We start from the raw sequence: 7,904 nt of genomic DNA, 5'->3' as shown, positions 1-7,904 counted from the left end.
ACCATGCAAGCTGGCTTCACAAGCTTCTTTTGAAGCTCCACAGTCGAACTCTGTCTCCTTCGACTCCAAAAGACTGAGAGCTCACCTCGCCTTGAGCAAAAAAATCCGCCTTCGAGCGCCAAAACCGGCCCCTTCTTCCTCTTCCTCTTCTGCTGCTCTCCAAACCTGCAAAACCGGGGCCCTCTTCCTCCTCCGCTCTCTGAAGGAAGCTCCCTAAAATTGTCCAAAACTGCCCCCTTTGGGCGTAGGAGCACCTCCCGATTTAGCACACCCTTCGTATTTTTGGCCACCATGCATGTGATCCCCCACTTTTGCTATTTCGGGCTCAATTTTTCTTGAGACTTCGCCACGAACTGTGGGATCTCTCTCTTAGTCGGGGCACCGACGGCGCCGTCGATGCTCCCATGTTAGCCCTCAAAAAATTTGCGGCCCCTACAGGCGTGTGCAAGCGGCCCCACAGTCGGGGCCTGACACATCATCAATCGAGATGTGCCGCTCGCAGGCGCCATCGATTGGCCGCCATTTTGCACCCAAACAGCTTGCCATCTCCTCTCACAGCCACGAGCAGCACCGCAGGCGCCACCAACTACGCCCACGAGCGCTCGTGCCATAGCTCAGGGCTCTCAGAGCTGATCCTCTACCCACGACACATAGGGGCGGTCTTCCTTGTGGCACATATAGCCTACTGAGTACGCTTCACACTCGCCATGTAGGTCTAACTCTACGCCACGTGGAAGCTCCAGAGTGCTTCCACAAAACTTCATAAGAGCCTTGTATTGCAAAACCATCCACAAAGTCCTTTTCTTTTTCACCAGCTTACCCTTGCCTGCTAACTCTCACTTGGTAAACCGATTCTGAGCCGCAAAACCCGACTGAGACCCTTTGTCTCCGAATTCAAGCCGCATAGCATCTCGCCTCATCCAGAATCTGGGAAGCCCTCGAACCGAGGCCGCAAAAAGTGAGAATCTTCACCTGCAACCCGCCCCGAGCCACTGCACCTGACTTTGTGACTTACATAACTTCCCACTCTAGGCTCTGTTTGACAAGCAGTCAACTCTTGCAAGCTCCATACACTGCATAGCATCTTCTCGGATCCTGTCGAGACCCAAAAAACACCAAATGGCATGGCTCCCCATGCGGTCAGGTGGGCACCAACCTAGCCCCCGACAAAATTTTAACTGATCATGAACTGCAATCCGTAGCTCCGATCTGCAATCTGAAAAGACATGTATGCTCCATGAATTGAGCACTACGCATCCATACACTGACATCCTCTTGAGCCACATGTCCCTGGCTGCCCCGTACGGCAAGGATCTGCAACACATCGCACCTTCAAACTCTAGTATCTTGGGCTCTGTAACTCGGTTTGATGAGCCGTGTGGACCTGATCCTTCAACACTTCAAGCTCTACACATCTGGGCCAAAAACTAGCACTTTGATTGCCCTTCATCTTCCACCCTGTCAGGCCCTATCTAGAGCCATTTTGGCCTAAAAAAACACATAAAGCATACATCTCCGTTGCCACTTGCCTGCACAAGTTCTTCCCATTTGCTTTGGTCCTCTGCCATGCATCTATAAGCATACACATCACTGCATGTGCCCTCTTCTAGGCTCGACACACTTTGGCTGCACCACCGTTATCCATGATGTACAGAGTGTAGAGTACTCACTTATACCCTTACCATGCCAGTGTTGACAAGTCGGCACATCCATACGAGGTCATCGCCCTTCATAGGCTCCACCTTCCCTTCATTGCTCAGCACGTATGGAGTGATGGCAACATGTTTGACCACTCCTAGCCTTTTAGCTAACAACAATTGCAAGTAGTTACCGTAATCGGCTTGTTGCATAAATTCCACACCATTTAATTGTAGCTCATCTTCGGCCCATTGGGTATCACCCGTGGCAGATAATTTCTTTAGGATGAGTTGCATGGGGAGAGAAAAAAGGCCCTCTACCCGCCTTTCAAAACAACAATGATAGTAGCCAAAACACTCTTCTTTAGGGCATGGGAACCTCCTTATCACCTCCGCTTTGGGGTTGTCAAAGTGACCTGACATCACTCGCATGCACGCACAAATCGATGGGCGATCTTTCGCCGCTTTACCTTGGATGAATTTCTTTCTGGAAGCCTGGGCACGATTCTGCTTTCTAGAGCCGAACTCAAAGCACTCGCGTGGCCAAGCGTTTCTTCTTCCTTGGGGGTCATGTGATTTAGGATTGGCCTAGCCCTCCTTTTCCCTTGGCACGAGCAGCCCCTTTGGGCCACTTGGGAGCAGAGGCTACACTTTTATTTTCAAATTCCTTGGGGAAGAGAGGCTTTACTAACCTCTTTCCTTTCTTAATATGGATGATTTCTTCGCGGTGGACATCGATGTAGAGGATTTTTTATTCTCCTTTACTTCCGTCGATGGCACTCATTGATAGAGTGCGGTGGGTGACGGTAATTAGAGCAGCCTGCAGCCCTCCTCTGGTGGTTCTTGATTCACCATTAGAATGAGAGATGCGAGATGTAGAATTTACTTCCTAGATGTTGACGACGGTGTATCTCGGTAGCCGCACTTTAATGAAGGCTCTTAGCGCTTCTTCAATTTCTTCCTCCTCCGTTATCCAATTGGTGAATTCCCGCAGCCACTCATCCATGGTCAACGACGTGCATCGTCTTCAGCGTTACGAACTAAAGGATTTCAAGAATCCCTCCTCAGTGGGGGCACCAAATGACAGGTGCAAGTGCAAAACGGACCCTAGCAGCCTCTACGCCAGGCCCGTGCACATAGAGCTCGTCAGGGAGTGAACACGGGGCACCACCTAGCTTTGAGTAGCTAGGATGCAGACAACAGCGATTCTAATAACATTGACACAGCACACTGCAGGGGGGGGGGGGGGGGGGGGAGAGAGAGAGAGAGAGAGAGAGAGAGAGAGAGAGAGAGAGAGAGAGAGAGAGAGAGAGAGAGAGAGAGAGAGAGAGAGAGAGAGAGAGAGAGAGAGAGAGAGAGAGATGGAGACGTAGAAGGAGGAGATGTAAATGCTTCGAAATGTGAGGGCAAACTTGATTCAAGAGGGTATTTACAAAACCCTTCGTTTCGGCGAGATGGAAACAAAACACACACACACACACACACACACACACACACACACACACACACACACAGAGAGAGAGAGAGAGAGAGAGAGAGAGAGAGAGAGAGAGAGAGAGAGAGAGAGAGAGAGAGAGAGAGAGAGAGAGCCTGTAGTGTGTTCTCTAGGGAAATTTCATGTGTGCAGAGATCCTACTCCTGTGCATAGCTACCCTTGGAGTCAGTGTGTGTGCGTGACTTCTCTTTCAAGTGCTGATTTTTTGTGATAGTGACCTGTCAGTGCTCTTTTATAGGTGCATGCTGCTTAGTTTAGTATGACTAATTAGGTTTAGGGACCTAAGCTAGAGATACAAAGCAAGAAGCCATGTCCCGAACGGTTGACCGGTGCTTTGTTTTGGGAGAAATAAGAAAATGATATTCTCCTAGGTGGGCCTTTGTGACCATCACCTAGAGAGAGAGGTGGAACATACAAATGGTTTTTACAAAGTTGGCTTGGAAAACGAAAAATGAATTACCCTACGGCTGTTACTGAGGAAGTGCATCATGGATGAGATGCCTGCAAATCACAGGCTTCACTGATGTGTTGGTGTAGGGTGCTCGTCAATTTCACTGCCGACTGGGGCATGCCTTCGGCGTCATTCTTTGATTTGCTGTCGACATTGCATGTTTTTGACGTCGTCCTTCTTTGTTTGTCGATGCGTCGATGTCAATCTTCTTTGCTTCCTTCTTTCTTGTGCGTGCCATGTGTGTGCGTTGTTGGTGCATATGTGATTATGTATGTGTGTGCACATGTATGCGTTTGTGAGTGTGTGTGTGTGTCAACAACAAACAAAACTGAAATTTTCCTTGTTTTGAGGCTAAGAGAAAGTGAATGAATGGGAGAGTAGAGTATGGGTGAGTGTGTGTGGGTGTGTGTCCATAAGTGTGTGTGGGTGTGGGTGTGTGTCCATAAGTGTGTCTGTGTGTGTATGGAAAGAGAGAGAGAGAGAGAGAGAGAGAGAGAGAGAGAGAGAGAGAGAGATTTTCTAAGACTGGAGAGAGGGTTTTGAGGGTGAGGGTGAGTGAGTGTGTGTGTGTGTGTGTGTGTGTGTGTGTGTGTGGTCTGTTTGTGCCGCCAGAGAGAGAGAGAGAGAGAGAGAGAGAGAGAGAGAGAGAGAGAGAGAGAGAGAGAGAGAGAGAGAGAGAGAGAGAGAGAGAGAGAGAGAGAGAGAGAGAGAGAGAGAGATTGGTGGCCAATAATGCTTGTGGGAGAACGAGGGAGGAGAGGGAAGGGGCTGAGTGGTGGGAGTGTGAGCTTGCTCTGGCCATTGAACTCGTCCAAGGGAGGGAGAGAGAGAGGGTTGTCACCTTGCTGGACTGGAGAGAGAGAGAGAGAGAGAGAGAGAGAGAGAGAGAGAGAGAGAGAGAGAGAGAGAGAGAGAGAGAGAGAGAGACGTTTTCTTCTGATAATGGACGAGAGAGAGAGGGAGGGTGGTGGCCTAGGGTGGTGGCCCTTTTGCAAGCGCAAGGAGGGGAAGGTGACGGCCCTGCTTGTTGCTGTGAATAAAATGTTTTTTAATTTATCTTATAAAGCTCCCCCTTTCAGTCTAGTACCCATGGCCGAAGGTCGTGCAACCCTCCTCATCCATGAACAACTTCAAAATGTTGGACTATGTCTGTGGTGACCTTCAAACCGGGAACATGGCCGAGCTCGTTGTGGTGGGTGCACTGTACTGGTCCATGTATTGCCCCAAGGTGGGTGCACTGTACTGGTCCATGTATTGCCCCAAGGTGTGTTGATGGTCGTGTCTAAAAGAATGCTTGGAGCTACATGGATCAAAGGGGTACACAGAGGTGTCTACTAGCCTAGCTATGTACAAGGGCATTTATTTATTTTTTTTTGGGGGGGGGGGGGGGGGGGGGGGGGGGGGTGAAAAGCGCGCATCAATAGCCTCAAAATCATCCTCAGTGTATATCCAGCTTTGAGGAGATTGTCATAGCTGCATCGTTTGGTCTTTTCTTTGTCCTTTAGCATTGGCTCATCCTCTGCTTTCTTCTTTGGCAAATCCTTTTGCTGGGATATTGGGGGGTTTTGGGCTTGGAGGTAGTTGGGTGATCCTGGGGGAGATGTTGGTGGTGTTGTACTACCTCCCTCCTCTTTGGACTCTTTTTCCTCTTCTCCCTGTGCTTCAGGTTGACCTTGTAGCTTCTTCTATATAACATGAACTTCCTCAGTAGTGAAAGGCTCTACATTTTGATGTTCTATCACCCTCTTAGACTCTTCATATGCTATAATATAGTGCTCAAATTGATCCTCTAAGGGTTGAGAGGAGCTTCAGCCCATTTTCTTTGGGTTTGGTAACCAATACTCCTCAAAATCTACCTTTAGCGCCCACTCAGCCTTGAATTGCTCAATCAGCCTCTCAATGCGGGCCGCCTTTTGACTTGTGGTCTCTTTTGGCTTCTCTTCCCTGGTCATTACCATCTTTTCTTTCTTCTTTGGTGGCTCTTTAAAATTTTCTTTTGGCACTGTCTCTTGCTTTCTCCTGAGCCTTGTCGAGACAAGCGGTGCCACTGGTGGTTCCTTTTGCATCCTCTTTCAGCCTTAGCCATTCATTCTGACTTGGTGGGTCTGGCCATTGTCCTCTTGCTCCGATAGCTTCATATGCAATTTTGGTTAAGATTTCCACTCCACCTATGTATTTGGACTTATGAGTTCCCAAGACCACTATATGTTCATGTATATACTAAGCATAATGAACATATTTTGGCACACTGCTTTCCAGTGCCCAAGTGAAGGTGGTAGCAATGGTATGAGGTGGTGAAGTGTACTTTTGTGGCTGCTTGTTGCAAATATGGAAAAACTAGTTGTGCAACTTGCAAATTTTAATGGCTCTTGAGTCCACCATGTCTTCAAAAATTGGGTTGGTTTTCTTCTGAAAGTACACCTCCACTGCATCTCTTCTTTCTCTTACTGAGTTTCCATCATTGTGGGTTGAGCTGAGGTGTAACGGTGGTCACATCTTTACTTTCTCCCTGAAGTGTGGTGAGGACTGCTTTGCCATCTTTCTTGATTGTCGTAGTCAGTTCGTAGACTCTTTGAAAGTCAACTCCTGCTGGCACAGATGTAAACAATCCATGTAGGTCTACCCTTTCTAGGTGATTGATGATGCCTTCTTTGCTTTCATATTCAATGAGGTCTATTGGAATCATTGGCACATTCATTGTATTGCCTTGTGGATCCTAGAATGTCCCTTGGTACAGCTTTATGCCTTTTGTTTCTAAAGTTGCTTCGTTCATCCATGCTTTGGTCGGCTTCAATGTCTCATTGGGAATTGTGAAGGGCTTTGTTGCTACAATGATATCTTTCAAGGCGAGCCTTTTCTTCTTTACTGGTGGTGGTGATTTACCAGCTTCCATTGATCCTGCGCACACTCCAAGTTCAAAAGTTAGTGTCTTTCACTAAATTTGGCAATTGATTAGCTTCTAGCTATCCAAATGATTTCAAAATTGAATCACAAGCTAATTAGGCCTAAGGATGCTATGCAAGTTGACAAAAGTGCATTCTAATGCTCATTTTATGATGTGAAACATCATATGCGTATGATGTCTATGTGCTCTTAATGAGATGAGATTTGGCATATGCATAGCTCATAACATGTACATCATATATGCTTGGAATGAAATTTGAACATGTAATGAGCAAGATTTTGGCTTAGAAACTCTTTTCAGACTCTAAAATGGTAAAATGGCTATATTTTGGATATATGAGGTTTAAATGGCTTGAAGATTGTGGCATGGACTCATGAGCTTATGGTAAGAGCATTGGATAGGTCAAAACCACCTAAGATTGTCAATTTGACACTTGAGATATCATACATGTATGTGGCCAAATGACTTGAAACTCATATGATAGGATGTCCACATCATGTGTATAGTGTTTATAGCATTAGAATTGAATTTGAACTTGTAATTGGATATCAAAGGCCAAAAATGGGATTTGTAGGCTTAGATTTCCATCATATGGGTGAAAATAGGTCAAATGATATCCAAATCTGATGAAAATTTGATGGAAAGCTCATAAAGATGTGATAAAAATGCTGGGGTTGTTAAAAATATTGCAACATGTCAAATCAAAGGGTGTAGACATCATACGCGTATCATGTCTAGTTTGGATTTTTTGGCTCATAGTGAATGTATATCTTGCTCATGATGTGTGCATCACTATGATGTGTTCATATTTGAATTTGGACAAGTGCTCGTGTGCCCAAGGCCATAAAACGTGTTTGTGGCACTTGAATTCAAAAAAAGAGATGTATAATGGCCAAACCTTGCCCATCCATGCCCAAACTTGGTGTGGAGGCTATATGTGACATGATATTGAATTTTGGATAACAAAAATGCTGACAGAGTCACTACTTAGCAGGTCTAGACATCATATGTGTATGATGTCTAATCTTGGAAAAGTGAAATGTGAGCATGGGGATAGGATGTATATGCTGTGTGCATGCCTTGTGTCAAGTTTCCCTAATTTTGGAGCATTATTTCTATGGATAAGACCATATTTTGCTTGAGGATTCCAAATTAGCGGTTTTTGACCAAATGGTGACTTGAGGTGGTCCAATTTGCATCAGACTTGGTATGTGTATGTGAGTTGTAATGAGCATGATGAAGAGGCTGGTGTGGAAAATTTACCATTTGCATGTGTAAAAAGGCCCACCAGACATCATACGCGTATGATGTTTGGGATGCAAAATTCTGGTCTCAATGCATGGGAAAGATTTGTGCTAGTGTCCTAAGCCCTTTTTGCTCTGGCTCAAATTTAAAATTCATTAGTTTAGCTTAGAA

This window comes from Adiantum capillus-veneris, chromosome 18 (genome assembly GCF_014529385.1).
Source record: "Adiantum capillus-veneris isolate H3 chromosome 18, ASM1452938v2, whole genome shotgun sequence".
NCBI classification, from domain to species: domain Eukaryota; kingdom Viridiplantae; phylum Streptophyta; class Polypodiopsida; order Polypodiales; family Pteridaceae; genus Adiantum; species Adiantum capillus-veneris.
This window is presented reverse-complemented; position numbering follows the sequence as displayed.